Below are 25,293 nucleotides of genomic sequence, written 5' to 3'. Positions count from 1 at the left end.
TAATCTTATAATCTAATATCACACTCTTTCTGAGGAGTTATACACACACTCGCTGATCCTAACATCCAGGTGACTGTGTAACGACTCAATAAAGTTTCTTCAAAGAAAAGTAGTCTTAAACCCTCCCACAGACGCTATCCTGACGTCCGGGGGCAGAGTCAGCACAAGCAGCGTAGGATCGCAGACACGCGGGTAATGGCGAAACGCGCATCTCTCTCGGTATTTCCAAATTCTTCTCCGAGTAGGTAAGAGATTTTTGAACTACTTATACTTGTTCTCTACAGCTCTGAACCTCCCCGATGAAAGCAACAATCTCCGCATTAGGGGGTAAGTGCCTCATCTAGAACGTCTGTTTGAGCGCGCTTTCACTATTTTACCGCATTAGAGTCAGGCACTCCGCGTTCCTCATAAGCAGGGCGTATCCCTCACCAGCAACGTAAATATCCTCGTTGTATTGGTCTCCAACGAGCTTATAGGGGTGATAGACTCTCCAACAATCAGCACGCATGATGGGCCACATTCCATCACGGGCATAACGCACGCATTTAATGGCGCTGTATCATACATCTTTACAGCTTTCTCAACCGCTCTCAACTCATCCCTCTTTCCTCTACTCTACCAGGGAATGCTCCTACTGTTTAGAAATGAAATACAATGTGTCTAGCTTAAATTAGGCTCTGTGGTAGTAGTTAAGACTAATGCTTACTACTGTGCCTTTCTCACTCATGCAATATGGTACAAATGTTTCATTACCTTGCACAACATGTCTGTATGTAATTTCTTTTGCAGGCTTTTCAAACTCGAGCGGTTTAAACACTGACCCTCGCTGTTTCCATTGAACTCCACATAATAAGTGTGAGTAGAACATTCATGTTTGTCTGTCCTTTTCCGTCCTGACGAAAGCCCCGTAGACTCCTTTGAGCCAAGGGGGGCTGAAACATGTCGACACTCTTGTAATTGAATACTTCTGGATCACATAATCCGATCTAGGACAAGTACCCATTGGTTTTATTACAAGATCTTCACCATTTCATTAAAATTTCCCTAGGTGCTGATCTCATTTTTAACACTCTTTTTTTTGAATTTTTTTGATCTTTCTTTGCACAAAAATTCTTTTTTTCTCTGGCCACTGCAACCCAGACCAGAGGAGCCTCTGGTTGAGGCAGGCACCCACACTATCTATGGTACCCAATGATAACTGCCAACGAACCACAATGTAGGGGCGGAGGAACGATATATACCGCTATACCTATTCACATTGGGTCTTTTGAGGGTACCATAGTTTTTCCAACCAACGGTCTGGACTTGTTACAAGTGTCCATTTTTCACTTGATTAACTCTGATACTGTTTGGGGAAATAAATGGACACGTTTTCCTCGTCCCTCCTCTGATTATCCTTTATTTGGTTTACTGTCAGTCTCCAGTAAAGTGCACCAGGAGTGCCAGGGCTTGTAAATACCAATACTGCTAGTGGGCCTGCAGCGCTGGTTGCGCCACCCACAGAAGCAGCCTTTTAAAATGTGTCTAAGGTCTGCCATTGCAGAACCTGCGTGCAGTCTGGTACTGTCATGCTGGCTGGGCAAGTGCACACACTTGCCAGCCCCTAAACCTTCCCTTTTCTTCATGTGAGTCACCCCTATGGTAGGCCCTAGGGCAGGGTGCATTTAAGCATAAGGTAGGACAAGCCCTGAAGTGTGTGGCATGTCCTAATAGTGAATTACAGCCATTTTCGTTTTTCACAATTTTAAGGATACCTGTTCTAATAGGCCAGCATGGGCTGCTGGAATTATTACACTCTATAATCCCAGCAGGCTCAGGGAACATGGTCGAAAGTCAAGTTTAGTATGCCTGAACTCAGAATAATAAAATACTTCTTTTAGTAAAGTTTATTTTAATATCCTGTGTTTGCAAATGCTACTTTTAGAAAGTTAGCCTTTGCTTGCCTAACCATTTCAGCCTCTGCTAGGATGTGTATCTGCTGTCTGGGTTGTGTGAGTGACAGGGCTGGGGATGACAGGTGGTGAATGGAGGGATTATACCAAGGTGGGTGGTGGGAGTGCCCCTTGACTCTGAATAGGGCTGTGCTCTGCCACCACAATGCTGGCTCCACCCCCTGGGGAGCGACTGATGACTCTGCCCGACACCTGGAAGAGGGAAGACTGTCAACAAACTTCTCCTGACTGTACTTGTCATTTCAATGCTGGCTCCACCTCCTGCGGAGTGTCTGCTGTCCCTGCCCCACACACTGAAAGGAGAAGGCAGAGTCTGCACAACAAAGTGCTCCAGTGCTGAAAAGGACTATGCAAAGGCCCCCCGGCCTGGAAAGACAAAAGAAACGGACTATAAATGTAGGAGACCTGCTCCTAACAAATCAGATCCAGTTTTCCCACAACGAACCTCTGCCCAACTAGAAGGACCAAAGAAGAAGCTGAAGGACTGGCCTGCAGTTTGCCTTGCTAAGGAAGGAGAGGAGAAGACCTAAGAGGACTTTGCTTTGCTGAAAATCATCTCCAAGGGCTTGACTGAGCTTGCCCCTTGAACGGAACCCCAGGTCCAGTGGGTTCCTTGTGTCTTCGCTCGTCTTGTGAATTGAGCCGTGTGTTCCTCCGGCCGGAGCTGGGACTGCACCTCCTCGCCCCCTCCTAGGGCCGTGGCACTCGGGAGTTGGCCTGCCTTTCCGCCCGTTGAGAGCCCCGCTCGTGTAGAGCCGCTCTCTGCCCCTCGGGTCAGGCCGCCTGCTCTTCTGCCACCCCACCCGCTATTGGAGTGCACCAGAGTGCTCTCTCGCCCTATCCTGCCGGAATTCCCCTTGTGAGTGCGATTTACGCCTGGACGGCCGCCCGTACTCCTGGACGTACCCGGCCGCCCCGCTTTGCCTCCAAGGGCTAATACAGGCCGCGCCGCCCCTCTGAAGTGACCTCCAGTACAGTCCGTACTGGAGGTCGTGGGCCATGCCTGCTTGTGAGAACCCGTCCGCTGATCCGAGAGACCCGGAGATACGCTGGTGCCACGAAGCGCACTGACAGCGTACGACTAAAGACTGTACGTCGCGCACCTCCAGGTACCAAATTTGACCACCTTGCTGCAACGGGCTCGGGGGCCGCAACGTTCTTATTTCCCCGTAGGCCCTGTGCGCTTTGAAATTGTCCCTGTATGCTCCTGCCTGCCAGTCTTGTACGCCACAGGCGTGAGGCGCGTACCCTGCTGTAGTAGCCTTCCGTTCGTCTTGGAGTACGAGTTGCACAGCAGTAGTACGACTCGTACCCGCAGTAGAATCAGCCGCGCCGTACGCAGCGCACCGCAAGACGCGTGAGGATCGGCAGGGCCTGTTCTCCCTGCCTGAACGAGGCGGACAGAAGCGCTACGAAGCACACATACCTAATTGACCTTGCCCCAGAGCCCTGATATCGTGTCCTAAGTGAGGTGGAACTGTTTCTAAAGTAATAAGAACCAGATGGAAGCAGCCTAAGCTTTTCTAGGAACTTTAACGAAACACTTGCCATTTTGAAATCTTGTGGCCCCAATTTTAAAACGTTATAGAAGGTCTTGTGATAATTTTACCTACCTGCACATATTTTTACATAAAGAATACGTATTTTTATAGAATTACCGCCTGGTGTCTATTTGTGGGGGGATCAGTGGATTTGCTGTGTGTAATCATAAATGCTTAACTGACAGCGCTCCTGAGATTAGCCTTGACTGCTCGCGCCACGCAACCTAGAGGGTGAGCAGGGGTTATTCTTGAGGGGTAATTCCCTTGCCCTGACTTAGAGGAGAGGGTCCCTGCTTGTCACAAGTACATACCGGTGCCAACCAGAGACCCCCAATTCTAACAGTCACATTGCAAAAGCATCCAACCATACTACTGAAGAGTTTCTCAATGACTAGGAGTATAGTAGACTAACTAGTTGCTCATTCAAACTAACTCTGAAACTAGCCCTGGTGTTATTTCCCAATGAACTGAACTACATCAGAGCACATTGCGCTAGCAACTGCACCCACACATCGATCTGGGTTGTCTGCTGTGGCTCTATTATAACTAGATCGATTTGATTTTTGCATTTACAAAGCACCCGATTACCCCAGAGGGTGTCCTGGCGCTGTGCAGGGAAGAGACACAGTCCATGTGAAGCTTTACAGATTTGAGAAAAAGGTTAGACTGAAGTAAACTGGAGATTTTTCAGCTTTTATATTTTTTGAACCGTAAAAAAAATAAAAGTTCACTACGAATATTAAAAGGAAGTGCATTGCATAGTTTGAGTTCAAAATATGAGAATGCACGACATCCTATTTTGTGCATACGAATTTTAGGTATCAAAAGGAGAGACCACTTGAGTAACGTAGGCATGTTGCAGGGATGTGTATACCAAAATCTGCTGTATATACACAGCACCTGTTCTATTGACTGTCATTAGAGTTTTTCTAGCTTGAACCATTCTTCGCCGTCCTTAACATGGGAGTCCCATTATTTAAAAATATTCCTAAGGAACCTGAAAGGGCGCAATTTGTTCATGAGGCTCAATTGACCGGAACTGGGTACAGTTGATTCTTGTTCCCAGTCAGGTGGGATCTGGCTTTGTAGTCTGGGCTGGACTGTTCTGATTGAAGCAGAAATAAGGATGATTTGCTTGGGGGGTGTGGCTTTGCCGAGAAGCAAGATGGCCGCTTGCTAAAGGGGCTATGCCAGCCGGGGGTTATAATCCTTCACAATCCTTGCTAATATGGGCCCCTGTAAACCCTGCTACTGCGAGCCAACTCCAGAACACCGCGGGGGACATGATTTTGCCCGTCCCCGTGTCAGCCTGTGGCTCGGAACGGCGGCTACAGACTGGGAGATGAAGATGAGGCACGAGGAAAAACCGATCCGCTGCTGTGGCGCCCTTACCAGGGCTCTCCACCTTAGCAATCGCCGCACCTCCAAGCCGCTTGCTACCGCTGCCACCTCCCGTACACACCTATCTTTAGACGACCATCATCAGATTGCCGGGGAACTCTGTGAGGGCTGTTGGCACTGCGCAGAGTACAAATACAGGGCTACTTGTACAAACGGAAACCTAGAGGGAGTGAGGCCTACGATTTGCCTTGTCAGGCCCCTGCTGCTGCCCGAAGATGGAAGATCGCGCTGAGCACATACGCCTTTGCTGGCGAGATTCCATCCACCTACCTGGTTACAGCAGACTCCAGCCGCAGCAGGAACGTGCGTCATACAGGTGACAGAGGTGGTAGCGGCCGCTGCTGTAGCGGTGCCCCGGGGAGAGACGCGTGCACCTCCTAACTGTGCACGATCCTGTGGGCTTGGAAGGCAGGCCACATGAGTAGGCCTTGGGCCCCAATGTGCCTCTGATTTGGGTGCGGGCGGGCAGGGCCTCCAATGTGCCAGGGGTGCTGCACTAAGGCACTCCCCTGGTGATAGGAGACACCAGTTAGCTGCTGGCTTGATTGGGACTTTGTGGGCCTAGGAACACGGCGCTGGGAGACGTGAGAAGATGCTGGAGGAACTCCGGGATGGTGCAGGGTGTTGTAGTTCCAAATAGCTCTCTGCTGGCACTGGGTCTGCTGCACGTCCGTGAGCCCTCTGCTGGTTCGACATCAGTCGCTGTGCCTCACTCCGTCTGGCGATCTTGGGACCTCATCAAGCCAGTTGTTGTGCAGGGACCGCAGCTGAATGCACACATCTTCCTGAGAAGCATCCTGTGGCAGCGATAGCACAACAGAGCAGGCAGACTACTCCATCCTGTACTCAGCCAACTCTACCAGCTTATACCATGGATAAAAACGACCCCAAGCAGTCCAAACTAACATTTCAAAATAAACGTGACACCCGCACTGGAGATACTAACTCGGAACCTGAAACTGAACCTGTCCAAGGTGGCGACAAACAAAAAGAAGACTTGGGAACCATTATGCTGGAGGTCCGTACAAATCTTAGAGCTATGGACACCAAAATGGACACGATTGCCTCCGGGCTAGACACGGTAAAGAGTCAAGTGAACACCCATGAGACCAGGCTGGACGCACTTGAGAACCATGCGGCGGAGGCACATGAGTACCAAATAGACTCTAAGAACACCTCCTTAACATGGAAAGAGTCCTTACAGTGATCAAAGCGAAAAATGAGGGTTTGGAAGCGCACTCCTGGCACAACAACCTACGCTTGCCGGAATTCCAGAAACCACAGCCATACCAAACATGGAACCATATGTTGAAGCTTTGTTACGCGATCTCTTCCCAACTGCACTCTCTGCAGTATTTGTGGTAGAACGTGCGCGTAGATCTCGAGGACCTAAACCACCCGTTGGTGGCACGCCTAGACCCATAATAGCGCAATTATTAAACTACTGGGATAGACACTCAATATGAAAAGCAGCCAGAGAACACGACCCTATCAAATATCAAGGCAATAACATTTCCATCTTCCCAGACTTCACTCCCTTGGTCCAAGCCGCACAGAAAGAATTTCTCCCCGTGAAACGCCAGCTAAACCGTGCTGAAATCCCGTACGCAATGCTTTACCCAGCAAAACTGAAAATCACGCACAATGGCCAAGTACACTTCTTCACCGATGCAAAGTTAGCGCTCAAGTTCGCCGAACATGTCTGTTCTAGACTGCCGCCACCCCACGCATCTCAACAGGTTGAAGCGGCGGACCGACTGAGTGACAATGATTAATAATGTGAACACTTTTGTAGAACGTATGTTGTTACACCTGGACCAAACCATCCCAACCACTACTTGTCTGTTTTGTGACTGATACCCAAACCTAAGAACTTGTACAATTATGGCTCTTTGCCGCCTGTCAATACATGCTCCCTGTGATGATTAGTCAACCCGGCCACCCTGCCTCCTGCCCAGGGCAGTTCGCCGGTAACCGATGCCCCTGCTACAGCGCGGCTCCAGAAATCATTTCTAATCAATACTCACCATTTCCCTGAAACCTTAAAACTCACAAATCATGCATCAGTGGGGCCCATAACACTGCGCATTTACCCTGTTCACTTACACTTGGCTTCAAGGCTTTGGTGAATCGCAATGGAGAAATGTTGTAACATTTGGTGGAGCGTCTAAACCTATTTAACTATTTATTATTTACACCTGCAGATTTAAAACATTTTACCATGATTTAATTATTCAGACTCACCACCATAGTGGCAATGGATCTGCTAGAACGAAAATTAGGCGTAGGAAGAATCAAAGACCAGCTTTTACTTCTTCATTTATCTAATTTTTATTCAAAAGCAAAACTTTATCATGTCTGACATTTATGCATTAGTAAATCTTTATTCAGTAAATCTTAAACTTTATTTCAAAATGATCATTTTATTTAGAGCTCAAGGAAATCGCTTTATTTTAGAAAAACTGTTAAAGTTTAGCAAAGAACAGATAGTTCCAAATTTATTCTCTCTTAACATCCCTAACTAACACCCTCATCTTATCCTTCAATCCTGCAAAGCAAACAAGTAAAAAGTCATTAGAATCTTACATCCAGGAATCGGTCAGCAATCGGGCAGCATCTCCGATGGAAATTGAAAAAGCGACCCCAACTAGACAAAACCAGGGGTTTTTATACCCTAAATCCCTAACTTAATCTATCTAAAATGTATCTACCATCATTTATTTTGTCTCTGATTGGACAAAATCGGGGTGGGTGAACATCTCCTCATCATTACAGCATCATTTTCACAACATGTCAGCAAGAAATAAAGGGTCTTTGTTTAAGTCAGTCCGTGGCCTAGACACTTCCTTGCATTTGAAACATGCATAAACTTTCCCAGGCTCTGAGCATTACATCGTCCATGCTTGGCACCCATCCTAGGTTCCGGGCCACAGTAGCCTTGAACCTCCTCGAGCACAGGCAGTTCACTCTGACTTGCAGGTTTTGGCGCGCCTGCGCTGTCCAACTCTTGCTCACTGTTTACCTGACCGTCCATTTTCTAACTAGGCCTCAGAAGCCACTTTTGGAACTATCACAGAAACAAACACAAATTCATGTTAATTATTGAATTAAAAACCGTTCTGTTTACCTCCCACCATACTAATGTTTCCCATTAGTTGTTACCTAGCAAATAAGCCACATAAATGCGTTTTATACTTACAATTTCGACCACCTCTTAACACAGAAACGTGTACAATAGGCACATTTTAAATTGCATTTGTTTACGACTAAGCTGCACATTAGTTCACAACACGATAACAATACATATTAGCTGATTTTATTGCCACATGCAAGCAAAATTAGTATCCCCATGTGTAATAGAAAGAAAATAATGTATGCATTTTACTCTATGGTTGGTTAATTTTGCAAAACATGCAATCAGTAAATATTAACGTCATGGGACATTGACTTCGGGAGGGGTACACAAAATTTTGTGTTTGCCAACTCGCTCCATCACCCCCACAGTGATATCCTCCATGATTGAAACTTTTTGTTTCTTTGGGTTGTTCAGAAAGGGGTGGGGGGGGCAGGGAAATATCAACCTAATTGGGAGGTTGGTGTGGGTGGAGGGGTGGGCAGGGCTATTTGTAAGTTGAGGTATAAGTTTGGAGTCTCTGCACTGTCACTAAGTTTATTTACTTCAATATGTACACGGAGATACAGCTCACACTGCTTGACGCGACAGATCAGCTTACATAAGGGCACCATACACTGGCCAATTAACACACAAATAACGCCACGACTGGGGCTCACACGCTACATACCAAATGACAGCAGTTTTGTGTTTAACATGTAAAATGCGCGACTTGAACAATTACAGACAGGCGCAACTGACCCACGTCTATCGGATTAGGCACAAGATCGATATATGCTTTCTGCAAGAGACGCACCTCCTTTCTGCTCCTGACCCTACGTTGTATAACAGATACTGAGGAGAGGTACACTCAGCAGTGGATTCCAATTATGCCCGTGGGATAGCAATCCTTATCCGACGCAACATGGGCTGGACCACTATTGACTCGATGTCGAACCCGACGGCCATTATATTCTCCTGAAAGGCACAGTGCACACAACGCCAATGACCTTAGCTGCTGTCTACTACCCTAATACAGACAAACCAGCTCTGTTTGAAACTATATGGTCTAAGATCACATTCCTGGGGGGGGACAGAATTGTTTGGGGGGTGAGACTTCAATGCCGCTATGCAGGACTCCTTTGGATCGAGTAGGGATCTCCCGACAACTACACCCTAAAACTACCCGCCTGCTCTACTCCATAGCTCTGGAGTACAGGCTGATAGTTATATTGCGTTCCTGGCACCCGGGCGTTAGAGAGGGCACGTGCATCGCCTCTTGTCACAGTGCATGGTCCAGGCTAGACTACTGGTTAGTTTCAAGGGATATTGCATCCTGGACCACTAGCATCAAACACATGCTGCGTACCTTGTCCAATTGTGCCCCGGTTTCGCTCACCTGGACCATACCACTGACTGCAAAAACAACAGTTGATGGACAGAATGCACTCATATTCTGCAACATGGCCTTAATGATGGCAAGGTGAGACATCATACAACAGTGGGGGTGCACCACCGCCCCAACCGTGGATAAGTGAGAAGTGAACATGGACTGGTGTATGCGAGCAAACCAGCAAATATATATGGTCAGGGCTTGCCCTAGTAATTCAATTAGGATTGTGGGCCTGTGGAAGGGATTGGCAGGAGATATATAGTATGACAGACACCCTCAGAGCACTGGGCACTGGTTTGGAGCCATGAGCAATGGAATGCACTGTCATCTGAATCAATAAAAGAGAATCAAGGTGTAGTAGCCGACCTAGGAAGCTATAGGGCCAATTTGGGAGCGGGCATGTTCTACGAAACGTTTAGACAAGATATTATGTATTTGGGTTTCATGTCCAGCAGTGTTTTGTCCTTATTTTTGGAGGGGGGGGGCTATAATGGGATTTTCAAATGTTTCCAAAGATTGGATTGAAATTTTCAAAATTGGAATAAAAAGATGTTTTTTTTTTTAAAAAGCACGTAAAATATTAAGAATCAAGCATTCTTCTCACCAGATCTGTATCATCGAAGACTAAGCTAGGCAGTTTCCTAATTATCTTTTAAAGAATCAGATGTGTTCCGCTGAAAATCTTACAGTGAGCCAAAAGCTACAAAGGACCTTAGGTTGCTCAAAATAAGAACTACAGATACTTGCATTACAATTCAAAAAAGCTCATGAAGGTTGCTATGGCAGACAAAATAAGCAGCAGTTATTGTATAAATTAGGGTAAAATGTACGGAGCATTTTACCGGTCGCAAACGGCCCATCGGGACTTTTTTGACCGGTAAAATGCTTTTCTGCATGTACCAAGCATATTTTGTGAGTCAGTAACCCATTATCGACTCGCAAAATAGGGTTTTCAAACTCGCTATTAGGAAGGGGCATGTTAAGGGCGTCCCTTCCTAATAGCAAGTCGCACTGGTATATAGGAATGTTTTACAACCGGGAATGCAGTCACAAAACATTCGCAGTTACCACCAACTTGAAGTTGGTGGTAAGCCATTTGCAAACAGGAAGGGGTCCCCGAAGGACCCCTTACTCTTTTTGAATGAGGGCACCAACATTTTTATTCAGAGCGGACAGTGGTTTCACGGACTGCTTAATTTAAAAAGCAAAAGACACAGATGATGGACGGAATGCAAAGCAAATCAAACATTCACCCCCAGTCAATAGATCTGTGATAAATCCATTTTTCTTTTGCTCCCCATGCCACCCCAGTTTAGACCCAGCATTTGCAAATCAGTCTTGACCCTATGCCTCATGGGACAGTCCAGCCCGAACTGCCAAGCCAGGTCCTCCCTGGACCAGAAACAAGCTTCCTGGCCATTTCAGAGCAGTACCCCTCATCAGCCAGGCTAGCTTGAATCCAGTGGCACAGTGAGGCCGGTACCCACTTCAGGGCATACCTGGTGCTCCTAGGGCAGGAAAGCAAAAGACACATAGATGATGGACGGAATGCAAAGCAAATCAAACATTCATCCCCAGTCAATAGATCTGAGTTGAATCCATTGTTCTTTTGCTCACTATGCCACCCCAGTTTAGACCCAGCCATATGCAAATCAGTCTTGAACCTATGCCTCATGGGAACAGTCCAGCCGAACCGCCAAGCCAGGTCCTCCCTGGACCAGAAACAAGCATCCTGGGATCGGTTTCGGGGCATCAACCCCCGTCAGCTGGGCTAGCTTGAATCCTTGGCCTGGGACGCATGTCTGGGCATACCCGGCGCACTTAAAGCAAGAAAGCAAAAGACACACAGATGATGTACGGAATGCAAAGCAAATCATACATTCACCCCCAGTCAATAGATCTGGGCTAAATCCATTGTTCTTTTGCTAACCATGCCACCCCAGTTTATACCCAGCCATATGCAAATCAGTCTTGACCCTGTACCTTATGGAACCAGTCCAGCCCGAAATGCCAAGCCAAGTCCTCCCTGGACCAGAAACAAGCATCAGTTTCCGAAACACTGTTGTACAGAGCTGTTTCCGATTTCCTAATTGCGTATCACAAACATTTCAGTTAGAAAATTGCAAACTTACTTTTTGGTACATCTGGCCCTAAGTGCTTACTCTGCAGTGGTAAACATGGATAAGAAAGGGATGTGTGTATGTTTATGTAAAATGTACAATCAAGCCTCCTTTGTGAACATTGATGATTGTGCCTAGTATGAACTCGCATTGGATCAAATGTTTCTGTAATCTTGAATAAAGATCATTTTTTCAAGTAAGTTGTTCATTTTTGTATTGTAATTTCTTATTTTGGTTAAATAAATGAAATATTTATAGGAACAAATGTGTCTGTAGTCTTTTAACTAGAGTGTGCAGGACAAAAAAGATAGTTTTCAAGTGGAGGTTCTTATCTTCTCCCATGTTTGCACGAATAATACGAAGGGTTCTGGCAGTGTCTCAAACAGCCGTGTACTTGGTAACACTAGAAGATTTTGAGTGAATATGGCTGCTGGAGTGACATGTCTGAACTGTTTCCTGTTGTCCTGTTTCCCACTTGCAGCTTCGAGGAAGCTTCTTAGAATGTCAAAGACAGGGTTTGAGTTTTCATTCTGGTCATGATCCCATTGTTATTTTCCCTCCATTGTCCCACTCTTGTTCAGACCTAGCTGAGTTCACTGAATCTCGGCCTGTTGGCTGTGACTGCTGGTAATTAGCCTACGTTCTCTCCTTTGTATTGGCTAAAACGTTTCTCTTAAACAATGTTGGATATGCTGTCCTTGGGACGAGCACTAAAGGCGGCGAAAATGGATCTCGCTTCTCACTTGGGGTTATTCTGGTGGATGGGTGGTATAGCCATACTCCATGGGAAGTTCTTGAGCCAGGAACCCAGTCTCTATGGGCCAGATTCCGACCGGTATTAGGGTTTTCAGATGTAGGGGGCTGAAAATTACAAAATCTGTATATTTACCGAATCGGTAAATATACCGATTCTGTAATTCCAAATATAGGTGGCACAGTTTACAGTGCCACAGGCCCTTAAGAGTCAGTATTTTACCACACAATCCTATTGTGTGGTAAAATCCCGAATTCAGGTGTGCATGCACATCTGTGCATGCACACCTGTGCAATGTGACACACAGACATGCCCTTAGGGCATGTATGTGTGCCACATGTCACACAAGCCTGTACTTGGGGTGCTAGAGGGTGTCTAAGTGACAGCCCCTGCACCCTTGCAGGATTCGGTATTTACCGAATCGGTATTGTCCATTGATTCCTATGGGCTTCAAGGCCCATAGGAATCAATGGGCAATACCGATTCAGTATTTACCGAATCGGTAAATACAGAATCTTACAGATTCGGTATTCCTGATTTCGGAATTACCTACATCTGCCCCCTTCCCATTTACAGACTCTTAAATACCGAATCGGTAAAATTCGGTATTTAAGTGTCTGTAAATGGGAATTACCTACATCTAGCCCTGTATGCTCAAAATCACTGGTGACCGTGCATATGATTATAATTAATAATTGCAGTGCTTAGAATGAGTCTCAGCGCTATTGACAGTCATTGCTAACCCACCTTCTGTGATGTTTAAGAATGAAAAAAGAGGTTCTAGAACTATTCTTTTGCCCTCACCCCAGATGCTCTATTTCTAGGGAGCTACTATTGTCCCTCAAAAGACACCAACAGCGAACTCTTATGCAAACATACTTAGACAGGGTTTCTTGACACACTTTCGATTATGACCACAGGAAGTTAAAACCAGGCAGTTAGTTCCAGTGCCTCATTCAGCGGATTTCTTACCATTAACATTTTCGGTGGCTTTCTTACCATAAACATTTATAACAATGGCAACGTTATTATAAGAGCCAATCATGTCAACCTAGCTATGTTTGATTCCAGATTCTTTACATTAAGCCACGACCATTTCTTCTGAAAATATCCCCATTCAGGAGGCTAGACTCCACATGCAGGAACAGCTACACTTTGCGAACTAGAATCCCATTATTAATGGTAAGATCAATGTCTCTTTCCGATCCCCCTAAGATGGGGTTGAGTGTCCACTGCCCATGCTTTCTTCAACAGCCTCCTAGACATCCACTGTTCTCATATGTTTTAGACCTAACCACATACCCTAATTTCAGATTAAATCATCTAATCCATTGTGTTCCTCCTCACCTCTCGGCTCGAAAAGATTACTGCTATCTTCAATCCTCCACCTCAAAAATGCATTAGTCATAGTCAATCCCTTTTCATCTGAGACTTGTTGACATTTGTTACCTCTCTAGGTCAACCTGCCATTAAGGACACCAGGTTCTCAAGAAGCACTTATGGGCCTGTACAGCCACCTTTCTGGAACTGCACAGTGCAAAGGCTATCCTCTCGCACGATTCACTCGTCTGCTATAAAATCCCGGTGTGCAAGATGGCTCCTTTAAATACCAAATGTTTGAAATAATAACCAGCATATTCATCTCTCTCCAATGTGCCCTGTTGCATCACGCCCTCAGCCCCAAAATGAACCTTAACCTTGCAGAATTGTCCCCAATTCTTCAGACAATACATTTATTCTTGAAGACCTGCACATTGGACAGAAAACACACGGGAAACATCATTTACTACGAAGGAATTACCCCGCATAACATTTACCACGCGTCACTCACCACGCAAAGGTCTTTTCCACGCGTATGCCTTCAACGTCCGTCTTTACCACGCGAGTGGTATTCCTTCCTGTAGTTCTGCCTGTACGATCTGCGTGGGCTTGGGGGGGGGGGGATTTAGGGGCTGGGGGGGGCTAGGGGGGAGTTGGGGGGCGGGGGCTAGGGGGGGTTGGGGGGTCTCCCCCCCACAAAAAAAAACAAGCGGATAATAATAAATAAATAAGAAGAAAACTTTAAAAAAAAACGCTCTACAATGCCTCAAAACGAACAAGGAAATAGCCTCACCAACAAGGAGACGTGTACGTCATAATTGAAGTCCTTTATCAATTTTGATAGACGTGTTTTGACGCTTGTTTCCGTGGTCGGTGGAAGAAAGGGCTGATGGGGAAAGACGTACAGGGGTCAGATAAGAATCTAAACTTTGTTAATTAAGGTATTATTTAAGCGCATTATGAAAAAAAGAAGAATAAAATGTAAGGGAATCTGTTGTTTTTAATTGTTTAAAACATCGATCTTTTCCTTCGTACTGCATGTAGCCTATCAGCATCGTTATGTAAATTTAAATGGGACGTGAGATGTTTCGTAACGTTATTTTTGCGGAGTAAAAACATGCGTTGTCAAATGCTGCGTGGTAAAGACACATGCGAACTAAAGTTCGCGTGGTAATGCCATGCGTGGAACTTGTCTTCGTGGAAAAATCATATATTCGTCGGGAAGTGCACAGCTTAAGTCTCCTCTTTTTAATATTCAAGAATTAGATATGACAGATATTAAATCCTCTTTTGGTCAGAACAGAACATAATCAGTTTTCTAAGTCTTGTTGAGACTCGAATACAATATTTACCTCGAGAGAACCTTCAAACTAGCCCATTCAGTTTTAGAGTTTAGACCCCCAACAGAACAGCTACGCTATTTGGAGGACACAGTCATGCAAGAAGCTTTTGACCAATTACACCCACTTTAAAGGTCACCCAGATAAGGGCTAGCAACAGAAATAAAGGGAAATTAACTAGCTCACCAATTATTTTCACCATTTTAAAAGAAAAGGCAGGTATATCAAATATCAGTGGATCGGGTTTTAATCTCGGCAGAACTGAACTGCCTGCTGTGCTCCTGTGGGCTGTTGCAAGTTTAGTTGCGCATGGACTAAGAAAGTGAACTACAGGCGCTCACATTGCAAAAGCATCCAACCATACTACTGAAGAGTTTCTCAATGACTAGGAGTATAGTAGACTAACTAGTTGCTCATTCAAACTAACTCTGAAACTAGCCCTGGTGTTCTTTCCCAATGAACTGAACTACATCAGAGCACATTGCGCTAGCAACTGCACCCACACATCGATCTGGGTTGTCTGCTGTGGCTCTATTATAACTAAATCGATTTGATTTTTGCATTTACAAAACACCCGATTACCCCAGAGGGTGTCTTGGCGCTGTGCAGGGAAGAGACACAGTCCATGTGAAGCTTTACAGATTTGAGAAAAAGGTTAGACTGAATGAAGTAAACTGGAGATTTTTCAGCTTTTTTTTTTTTGGAACCGTACAAAAAAACAAGGTTCACTACGAAGATTAAAAGGAAGTGCATTGCATAGTTTGAGTCCAAAATATGAGAATGCACGACATCCTATTTTCTGCATACGAATTTTAGGTATCAAAGGGAGAGACCACCGAGTAAAGTAGGCATGTTGCAGGGATGTGAATACCAAAATCTGCTGCATATACACAGCACCTGTTCTATTGACTGTCATTAGAGTTTATCTAGCTTGAACCATTCTTCGCCGTCCTTAACATGGGAGTCCCATTACTTAAAAATATTCCTAAGGTACCTGTTCATGAGGCTCAAAAGGCCAGAACTGGGTACAGATGATTCTTGTTCCCAGTCAGGTGGGATCTGGCTTTGTAGTCTGGGCTGGACTGTTCTGATAGAAGCAGAAATAAGGATGATTTGCTTGGGGGGTGTGGCTTTGCCGAGAAGCAAGATGGCCGCTTGCTAAAGGGGCTATGCTAGCCCCGGGGGTTACAATCCTTCACAATCCCTGCTAATACGGGGCCCCTGTAAACCCTGCTGCTGGCGAGCCAACTCCAGCACACCGCGGGGGACACGATTTTGCCCGTCCCCGTGTCAGCCTGTGGCTCGGAACGGCGGCTACAGACTGGGAGATGAAGATGAGACACGAGGCGAAATAGATCCGCTGCTGTGGCGCCCTTACCAGCGCTCTCCACCCTAGCACTCGCCGCACCTCCGATCCGCTTGGTACCGCTGCCACCTCCCGTACACACTTATCTTTGGACGACCATCATCGGATTGTCGGGGAACTCTGTGAGGGCTGTCGGCACTGCGCACAGTACAAATACAGGGCTACTTGTACAAACGGAAGCCTAGAGGGAGTGAGGCCTACGATTCGCCTTGTGCAGGCCCCTGCTGCTGCCCGAAGATGGAAGATCGCGCTGAGCACATACGCCTTTGCTGGCGAGATTCCATCCACCTACCTGGTTACAGCAGACTCCAGCCGCAGCAGGAACGTGCGTCATACAGGTGACAGAGGTGGTAGCGGCCGCTGCCGTAGCGGTGCCCCGGGGAGAGATGCGTGCACCTCCTAACTGTGCACGATCCTGTGGGCTTGGAAGACAGGCCACATGAGTAGGCCTTGGGCCCCAATGTGCCTCTGATTCGGGTGCGGGCGGGCAGGGCCTCCAATGTGCCAGGGGTGCTGCACTAAGGCACTCCCCTGGTGATAGGAGACACCAGTTAGCTGCTGGCTTGATTGGGACTTTGTGGGCCTAGGAACACGGCGCTGGGAGACGATGAGCAGATGCTGGAGGAACTCCGGGACGGTGCGGGGTGTTGTAGTCCCAAATAGCTCTCTGCTGGCACTGGGGCTGCTGCACGTCCATGAGCCCTCTCCTGGCTAGATATCAGTCGTCGTGCCTCACTCCGTCTGGCGATCTTGGGCCCTCTTCAAGCCAGTTGTTGTGCAGGGCCCACAGCTGAATACACACATCTTCTTGAGAAGCATCCTGTGGCAGCGATAGCACAACAGAGCAGGCAGACTACTCCATCCTGTACTCAGCCAACTTTACCAGCTTATACCATGGATAAAAACGACCCCAAGCAGGCCAAACTAACATTTCAAAATAAACGTGACACCCGCACTGGAGATACTAACTCGGAACCTGAAACTGAACCTGTCCAAGGTGGCGACAAACAAAAAGAAGACTTGGGAACCATTATGCTGGAGGTCCGTACAAATCTTAGAGCTATGGACACCAAAATGGACGAGCTTGCCTCCGGGCTAGACACGGTAAAGAGTCAAGTGAACACCCATGAGACCAGGCTGGACGCACTTGAGAACCATGCGGCGGAGCCAAATGGACTCTAAGAACACCTCCTTAACATGGAAAGAGTCCTTACAGTGATCAAAGCGAAAAATGAGGGTTTGGAAGCGCGCTCCTGGCGCAACAACCTACGCTCGCCGGAATTCCAGAAACCACAGCCATACCAAAAATGGAACCATATGTTGAAGCTTTGTTACGCGATTTCTTCCCAACTGCAGTCTCTGCAGTATTTGTGGTAGAACGTGCGCATATATCTCTAGGACCTAAACCACCCATTGGTGGCACGCCTAGACCCATAATAGCGCGAATATTAAGCTACTGCGATAGAGACTCAATATGAAAAGCAGCCAGAGAACACAACCCTATCAAACATCAAGGCAATAACATTTCCATCTTCCCAGACTTCGCTCCCTTGGTCCAAGCCGCACGGAAAGAATTTCTCCCTGCGAAACGCCAGCTACAATGTGCTGAAATCCCGTACGCAATGCTTTACCCAGCAAAACTGAAAATCCTGCACAATGGCCAAGTACACTTCTTCACCGATGCAAAGTAAGCGCTCAAGTTCGCCAAACATGTCTGCTCTAGACTGCGAATTAGTGACCCGCCGTTGTAGCAGGCCAAACAAAGGTTGCACAGCTGTATGTACGTCGGTATTTTAAATCATACTCTTCCACCATGGTAATCCAATTTGAATCATTTATTTTCCAAAGTTTCTCAAATTACATCCATTTTTTGAACCATCACGTCAAAAGTTAAATTCGTCAACCTTTTGGTTTGTTATATTTCAATGTATTGCCCATCCAGGCCTATACAGGAACATTCAACAAATTTTTTAACCATTCACCAGATTCGATGTTCATCATACTCAATGCATTTCGGTTTAAAATAACCTTCCTCAGGAGTGTCTGATGTTCAAAATCATAACGTAACTCTCTCCTCCTGCAATGACCTTAGCTGCTGTCTACGGCTCTAATACAGACGAACCAGCTCTGTTTGAAACTATATGGTCTAAGATCACATTCCTGGGGGAGGACACAATTGTTTGGGGGTGAGACTTCAATGCCGTTATGCAGGACTCCTTTGGATCGAGTAGGGATCTCCCGACATCTACTCCCTAAAACTACCCGCATGCTCTACTTCATTGCTCTGGAGTACAGGCTGATAGTTATATGGCGTTCCTGGCACCCGGGCGTTAGAGAGGACACATGCATCGCCTCTTGTCACAGTGCATGGTCCAGGCTAAACTACTGGTTAGTTTCAAGGGATATTGCATCCTGGACCACTAGCATCAAACATATGCCGCGTACCTTGTCCAATCGTGTCCCGGTTTCGCTCACCTGGACCATACCACTGACTGCAAAAACAACAGTTGATGGACAGAATGCAGAACAATGTAACACATTCAACCCAGTACAGAGATCTGGGCCAAAATCCATCGTTTTTTTGCTCACCATGCCATTCCAGTTTGAACCCAGCCATATGCAAATCAGTCTTGACCCTGTGCCTCATGGGAACAGTCCAGCCCGAACTGCCAAGCCAGGTCCTCTCTGGACTGGAAACAAGCATCCTAGGACCGGTTTCGGGGTTTCATTCCTCTTCAGCCAGGATAGCTTGATTCCAGTGGCATTGAGAGCACGGGACTCACGTCTGAGCATACCCGTCCCACTCGGGTGACAAATGCAAAAACAACAGTTGATGGACAGAATGCAGAACAATGTCATACATTCACACCAGTACAGAGATCTGGGCCTAAATCCATCGGTTTTTTGCCCACCATGCCATTCCAATTTGAACCCAGCCATATGCAAATCAGTCTTGACCCTGTGCCTCATGGGAACAGTCCAGCCCGAACTGCCAAGCCAGGTCCTCCCTGGACTGGAAACAAGCATCCTAGGACCGGTTTTGGGGTTTCACCCCTCTTCAGCCAGGATAGCTTGATTCCAGTGGCATGGAGAGCACGGGACTCACGTCTGAGCATACCCGTCCCACTCGGGGTGACAAATGCAAAAACAACAGTTGATGGACAGAATGCAGAACAATGTCATACATTCACCCCAGTACAGAGATCTGGGCCTAAATCCATCGTTTGTTTGCTCACCATGCCATTCCAATTTGAACCCAGCCATATGCAAATCAGTCTTGACCCTGTGCCTCATGGGAACAGTCCAGCCCGAACTGCCAAGCCAAGTCCTCCCTGGACTGGAAACAAGCATCCTAGGACCGGTTTCGGGGTTTCACCCCTCTTCAGCCAGGATAGCTTGATTCCAGTGGCATAGAGAGCACGGGGCTCACGTCTGAGCATACCCGTCCCACTCGGGGTGACAAATGCTAAAACAACAGTTGATGGACAGAATGCAGAACAATGTCATACATTCCAGCCCGAACTGCCAAGCCAGGTCCTCCCATACCACTGACTGCAGAACGTGCTTTCAGCTGGCGTTTGCCACCGCATGCACTATGTAACACTGCATTCCGGGAGGAGATGCGTGAGGAGCTCTTGCAATATTTTGCCATAAATGAAACATCTGTAGATTCCCCTTCTATGCTGTGGGAAGCCTTCAAGACAGTAATACATACGTCACTCCCCGGATGAAGAAAAAAAAAAAATAAGACAGTAATACATGGCACTTGCAGAGCTAAATAATCTGGGGTATTAAAATCTATCAGGTACACCTTAGAGAGGATAGAGAGGGAGATACACCAAGCGGAGACACTATACTTTCAAACTGGCCTGCCAATTCATTTAGCCACTATCCGCGCTAAAATTTCCGAATATGATGATGAAGCAATTTGCGAAACCAATTTCCTAGTTAAACATGCCAGAGTTCGCAGACACGGAGAAGGTGACCGCCCTGGTAGAGCCTTAGCTTATACACTCAAACAACAACGCACTTCCTCCTATATCACTGAGCTACTAGACGAAGATTCACTTCCGATTTGTGGACAGTCTTCCACCTTAGATAGATAGAGGAGATTTTACACATCCCTTTACACCGCAACACAGGACAGCCCAAACCTGGAGTTGCAAATCTATTTAGACTCCATTGAGTTGGTCTGGCTGAGCAACTCCCACCGCAAATATCTAGACGTGCCATTTACAGCAGAAGACATTGCCCAGGTTATTAACGGCCTGCCCGGGGACAAAGCACCTGGTCTGGATGGACTGTCAGTGTCATTTTACAAAGCATATGCAGCAGAACTCGCTCCCTACTTGCTGCGGTGTATCAGGAATCCCTTGAAAGTGGCCACCTCCCCCCTAACGATGCGCAAGGCCATGATAATCACAATTTTAAAGCCGGATAAACCAGCGAACAAATGCGACTCCTATTGCCCGCTTTCCCTTATTAACATATATGCTAAGATACTGGTCAAACTGATTGCCAACAGATTACAGCCGCTTCTCCTGATCGTTGCCAGACCGGACCAATCCGTTTTCATACCGGGCAGGTCCACCTCGCACAATCTGCGCACCTTCTTCTCAATCAACCAATCAATCAATCATTTGTAAAGCGCACTAAATACCCGCGAGGGTTTCAAGGCGCTACTGATCGAACAGCCAGATCTTGAGTATCCTCCTGAAGGTCAGCAGGTCTTGGGTCTGTCGTAGGCACAGTGGGAGGGTGTTTCATGTCTTGGCGGCAAGGTGGGTGGTGGTTGTTCTACGGATGCGCGGGAAGGTGGCGAGTGAGAGGTCGGCGGAGCGTAGCTGGCCGTTGGGGATGTAGAATGAGAGCCGTCTGTTGAGGTAGGCTAGGCCAGTCTTGTGAAGTGCCTTGTGTGCATGGATGAGGAGCTTGAAGGATATCCTCTTGTTGACGGGCAGCCAGTGCAGGTTTCTCAGGTGGGGAGTGATGTGGCCGTGGCGTGGTACGTCGAGGATCAGTCGTGCCGAGGCGTTTTGGATGCGTTGTAGTCGTTTGATGAGCTTGGTCGGGGCTCTCGCGTAGAGGGTGTTTCCGTAGTCGAGTCTGCTGCTGACGAGGGCCTGGGTGACTGTCTTTCTTGTATCTGTCGGGATCCATCTGTAGATCTTGCGGAGCATGCGGAGGGTGTTGAAGCAGGAGGAGGAGATGACGTTGACTTGCTTGGTCACTGAGAGTGTTGAGTCGAGGATGATTCCCAGGTTGCGTGTGTGGTCGGTGGGTGTCGGGGCTGCCCCCAGTGCCGTCGGCCACCAGGAGTCGTCCCAGGCTGAAGGGTTGGAGCCGAGGATGAGGACCTCCGTCTTGTCTGAGTTCAGCTTCAGACGGCTGGTCTTCATCCAGTCGGCGACAGCCTTCATTCCTTTGTGGAAGATGGCTTTGGCGGTGATGGGGTCCTTGGTGAGGGAGAGGATCAGCTGAGTTGTCGGCGTAGGAGATTATGTTGAGGTTGTGCTGTCGGGCTACGTGTGCGAGCTGGGCCATGTAAATGTTGAACAGCGTCAGGCTGAGGGAGGATACCTGGGGTACGCCGCAGATGATCTCCGAGGCTTTGGAACGGAATGGGGGAGGCGGACGCTCTGGGTTCTGCCGGAGAGGAAGGAGGTGGTCCAATCTAGAGCCTTGTCTCGGATCCCTGCAGCGTGGAGGCGTGTGCGTAGTGTGCGGTGGCAGATGGTGTTGAAGGCAGCAGAGAGGTCTAGGAGGATGAGTGCTGCGGTCTCGCCGTTGTCAAGCAGGGTCCTGATGTCGTCGGTTGCGGCGATGAGGGCAGTCTCGGTGCTGTGGTTGCTGCTGAACCCTGACTGGGAAGGGTTCAGGATTCTGTTTTCTTTGCGGTATCGGGTTAGCTGTCTGTTGACGGTTTTCTCGATGACCTTGGCCGGGAAGGGGAGCAGAGAGATGGGCCGGAAGTTCTTGAGGTCTCTTGGGTCTGCCTTAGGTTTTTTGAGTAGGGCGTTGATCTCGGCATGTTTTCAGATCTCAGGGAAGGTCGCGGTCTCGAAGGAGAGATAGATGACATTGCGCAGGTGGGGAGCGGTGGAGCTGCTTGCTCTGTTGAAGACGTGGTGCGGGAATGGGTCTGACGGAGAGCCGGAGTGGATTGAGCGCATGGTCTTGATGGTGTCATCGATGCTCACTCTGGCCCAGGTTAGCAGGGGGTCGTGGTCGATGGTGTACGGAGGGTCTGTTGTGTTGCTGTCTGTTGGGGCTGTCTGGGTGTTGAAGCTGTCATTGATGTCTGCTATCTTGCGGTGGAAGAAGGTGGCGAGGGAGTCGCACAGGGCTTGCGACGGCGGGATGTTGTTGGTGTTGGAGCTGGCATTGGAGAGTTCCTTCACGATGTTGAAGAGCTCCTTGCTATTGTGTGCGTTGCTGTCGAGGCGGTCTTTGAAGGAGGTCTTCTTGGCCGCCCTGATGCGGTGGTGGTGGTTGCGGATGGCGTCCTTGTGTGCTGCGTGGCTGTCCGGAGTTTGTTCACTGTGCCATTTCTTCTCTAGTTTCCGGCAGGCTTGCTTGGAGGCTAGGAGTTCTGGGTGAACCAGCTGGCCCTCTTGCTGGTGTCTCTGTGGGGTGGTTTTTTCAGCGGGGCGAGGGTGTTGGCGCAGTCCTCGATCCAGCGTCTGAGGCTGTGGGCAGCGCCGTCTGTGTTGGAGGGTTCGGTGGGTGGGCGGAAAGCGAGGTTTGCTTGTAGTTGGTCTTCGGTGATTTTGCTCCAGGAGCGGCGGGGGATCTGTTGGGTGCGGTGGTGGGTTTCTGGAAGGCGAAGTGGATGCAGCGTATTCGGTCCAGAGGAGTTCGGTGGTGTGGCTGATCGAGACGTACAGGCTTGAGGAGAAGACCGGGTCGAGCGTGTGGCCGGCGGAGTGGGTGGGCGTTGTGACGAGTAGCTTCAGTCCGAGGTTGGCGAGGTTATCGATCAGGGTTGTGGAGTTGTTGTTGTTGTGCTTAAGGTGAAAGTTCAGGTCTCCGAGGAGGATTTAGTCGGTGGAGGTTAGGGCGTACGTGCTGATCAAGTCGGAAATGGAGTCGCTGAACTGGGGGCCGGGTCCGGGGGGTCGGTAGACGAGGGTGCCTCTGAGGGTGGAATTAGGGTCTGTGTGGCTCTGGAAATGCCTGTGTTCGGCGGTGCTGAGCGCGTCGTCGGTGCTAGTCGAGACCCAGATGCTGTTCTTGTGGACGATGGCGATTCCTCCTCCGACTCCGTTGGTGCAGTCTCTACAGGTGATCTTGTAGCCGTCTGGGATGGCTATGGCGATGTCGGGTGCGGAGGAGTCGTTAAACCAGGTCTCTGTCAGGAAGGCGACATCCGGGAAAGTTGTGTCGAGCAGGTCCCAGAGCTCGACGGCATGCTTGCGTACGGAGCGTGTGTTCAGTATTATGCATCGGAGGTGGTTGGGGTCTTTCTTGGCGGGCGGTTCGTCGGCTCTGAGGCTGGTGTAGCTGCAGTTCCGGCAGGTGAAGGGGCCATGTGTGTGTTTCGTGTGTGTGTTTCGGGGCAGCCTTGAAGCAGGTGTGGCTCCGTCCGGATTTGAGAGCGTTGCGAGTGCTGGCGTCGTAGTGGCGGCGGTCCTCGTGGCGAGTGCGGGGGCCAGGGGTTTTGGCGCTGGGCGCAGTCCAGGCACGGACGGTCGCAGACAGGCTCGCCTTAGGCGCGCCTTCGAATACCCAATGATAATACACAGTGTGTTACACTGTTGTGAAAGTCTGGTGAACTATTTTGTAACATTGATTTCAAAACGCATCTCTTTTGTCTGGAAACGCCTCCTTTTCCCTGTTTGAAAAATGACTATTTTAGAAGTAGAGAAGTTACTATAGGGAACTGAAAATACTGAATAAGCATATCTGTTAGAATACTTTTTGCCCTGTGAAACATTTGGGGCCACATGTACTTAGCTTTTTTCCATGTCACAGCGTGTGACTGGGAAAAAAGCATGTTTCTATGTACCAAGGCCCATTTTGCGATTTGGTAACGTATTACGGAATCGGAAAATGAGTTCGCGATTTGTATTAGGAAGGTGCATGTCAAGGGCGTCCCTTCCTAATAGCGACTTGCAGTAGTACGTAAGAATGTTTTGCGACCAAAATGGGGTCGCAAAACATTCAGATTTTACCACCATTTGAAGTTGGTGGCAACCCATTGGCAAATGGGAAGTGTCCGTGGGGCACCCCTTCCCGTTTGTGACTATGCAAAAAAAAAATTAGGAGCCCGCAGTGGGCCTACAAATCACTGCCTACTCTTAAAAAATGAAAATAAACTTTTAATTTTTGTTTTTGAAAAGCATCCTATGTCCTGTAAGGCAAACGGCGTTTAAAACAAAAAAGTTCCTTTATTTAACCTCAAACACAGACATGGTGGTCTGCTGTCCCCAGCAGTCCACCTTCCCTGTGCTTTAGCGATTCCTAATGGGTGCAAAGTATGACCTACCTCATGAATATTAATGAGGTAGGTCAATGCGACCCCAGTAGGAATCACTAAATGTGTCAAACACACCTTAGTACAAAGGTGTTTGAGATTTCCTAATAGTGATTCGCTATTAGGTAATCGCAAATTGAAACCTACGTACATGTGGTCCCAGATCTTAATAGCGGGTTTCTTAACTCCCAAAATCTCAACTAAACGAGGTTTGTGGCTATTCTCTTGTCTTTCCCTCTGTCCTACATTGTTGGCCAGTAAAATGAAGCAATTCAGGATATCTGTCCAGGCAAATCATGTATTTGTCCCAGAGTAAAATGTTCATGTGAGCCAACTGCTTATTAACTTGCCAGCTGTGAAAATGGAGCCATTCATCTATTGCTGTGATCGGATGCGAACTGGTGCAAGCCAATGCTATAGCGTCATGTGGCATCTATACACCCTTGAAAGTTTTTAAATAGGTGTTGGTGTAACTTCAATTCACATGGAGCCTGCAGAAGTACCAATGGGAATATCTT

This window comes from Lissotriton helveticus, chromosome 12 (assembly GCF_964261635.1).
Source record: "Lissotriton helveticus chromosome 12, aLisHel1.1, whole genome shotgun sequence".
NCBI lineage: Eukaryota > Metazoa > Chordata > Amphibia > Caudata > Salamandridae > Lissotriton > Lissotriton helveticus.
This window is presented reverse-complemented; position numbering follows the sequence as displayed.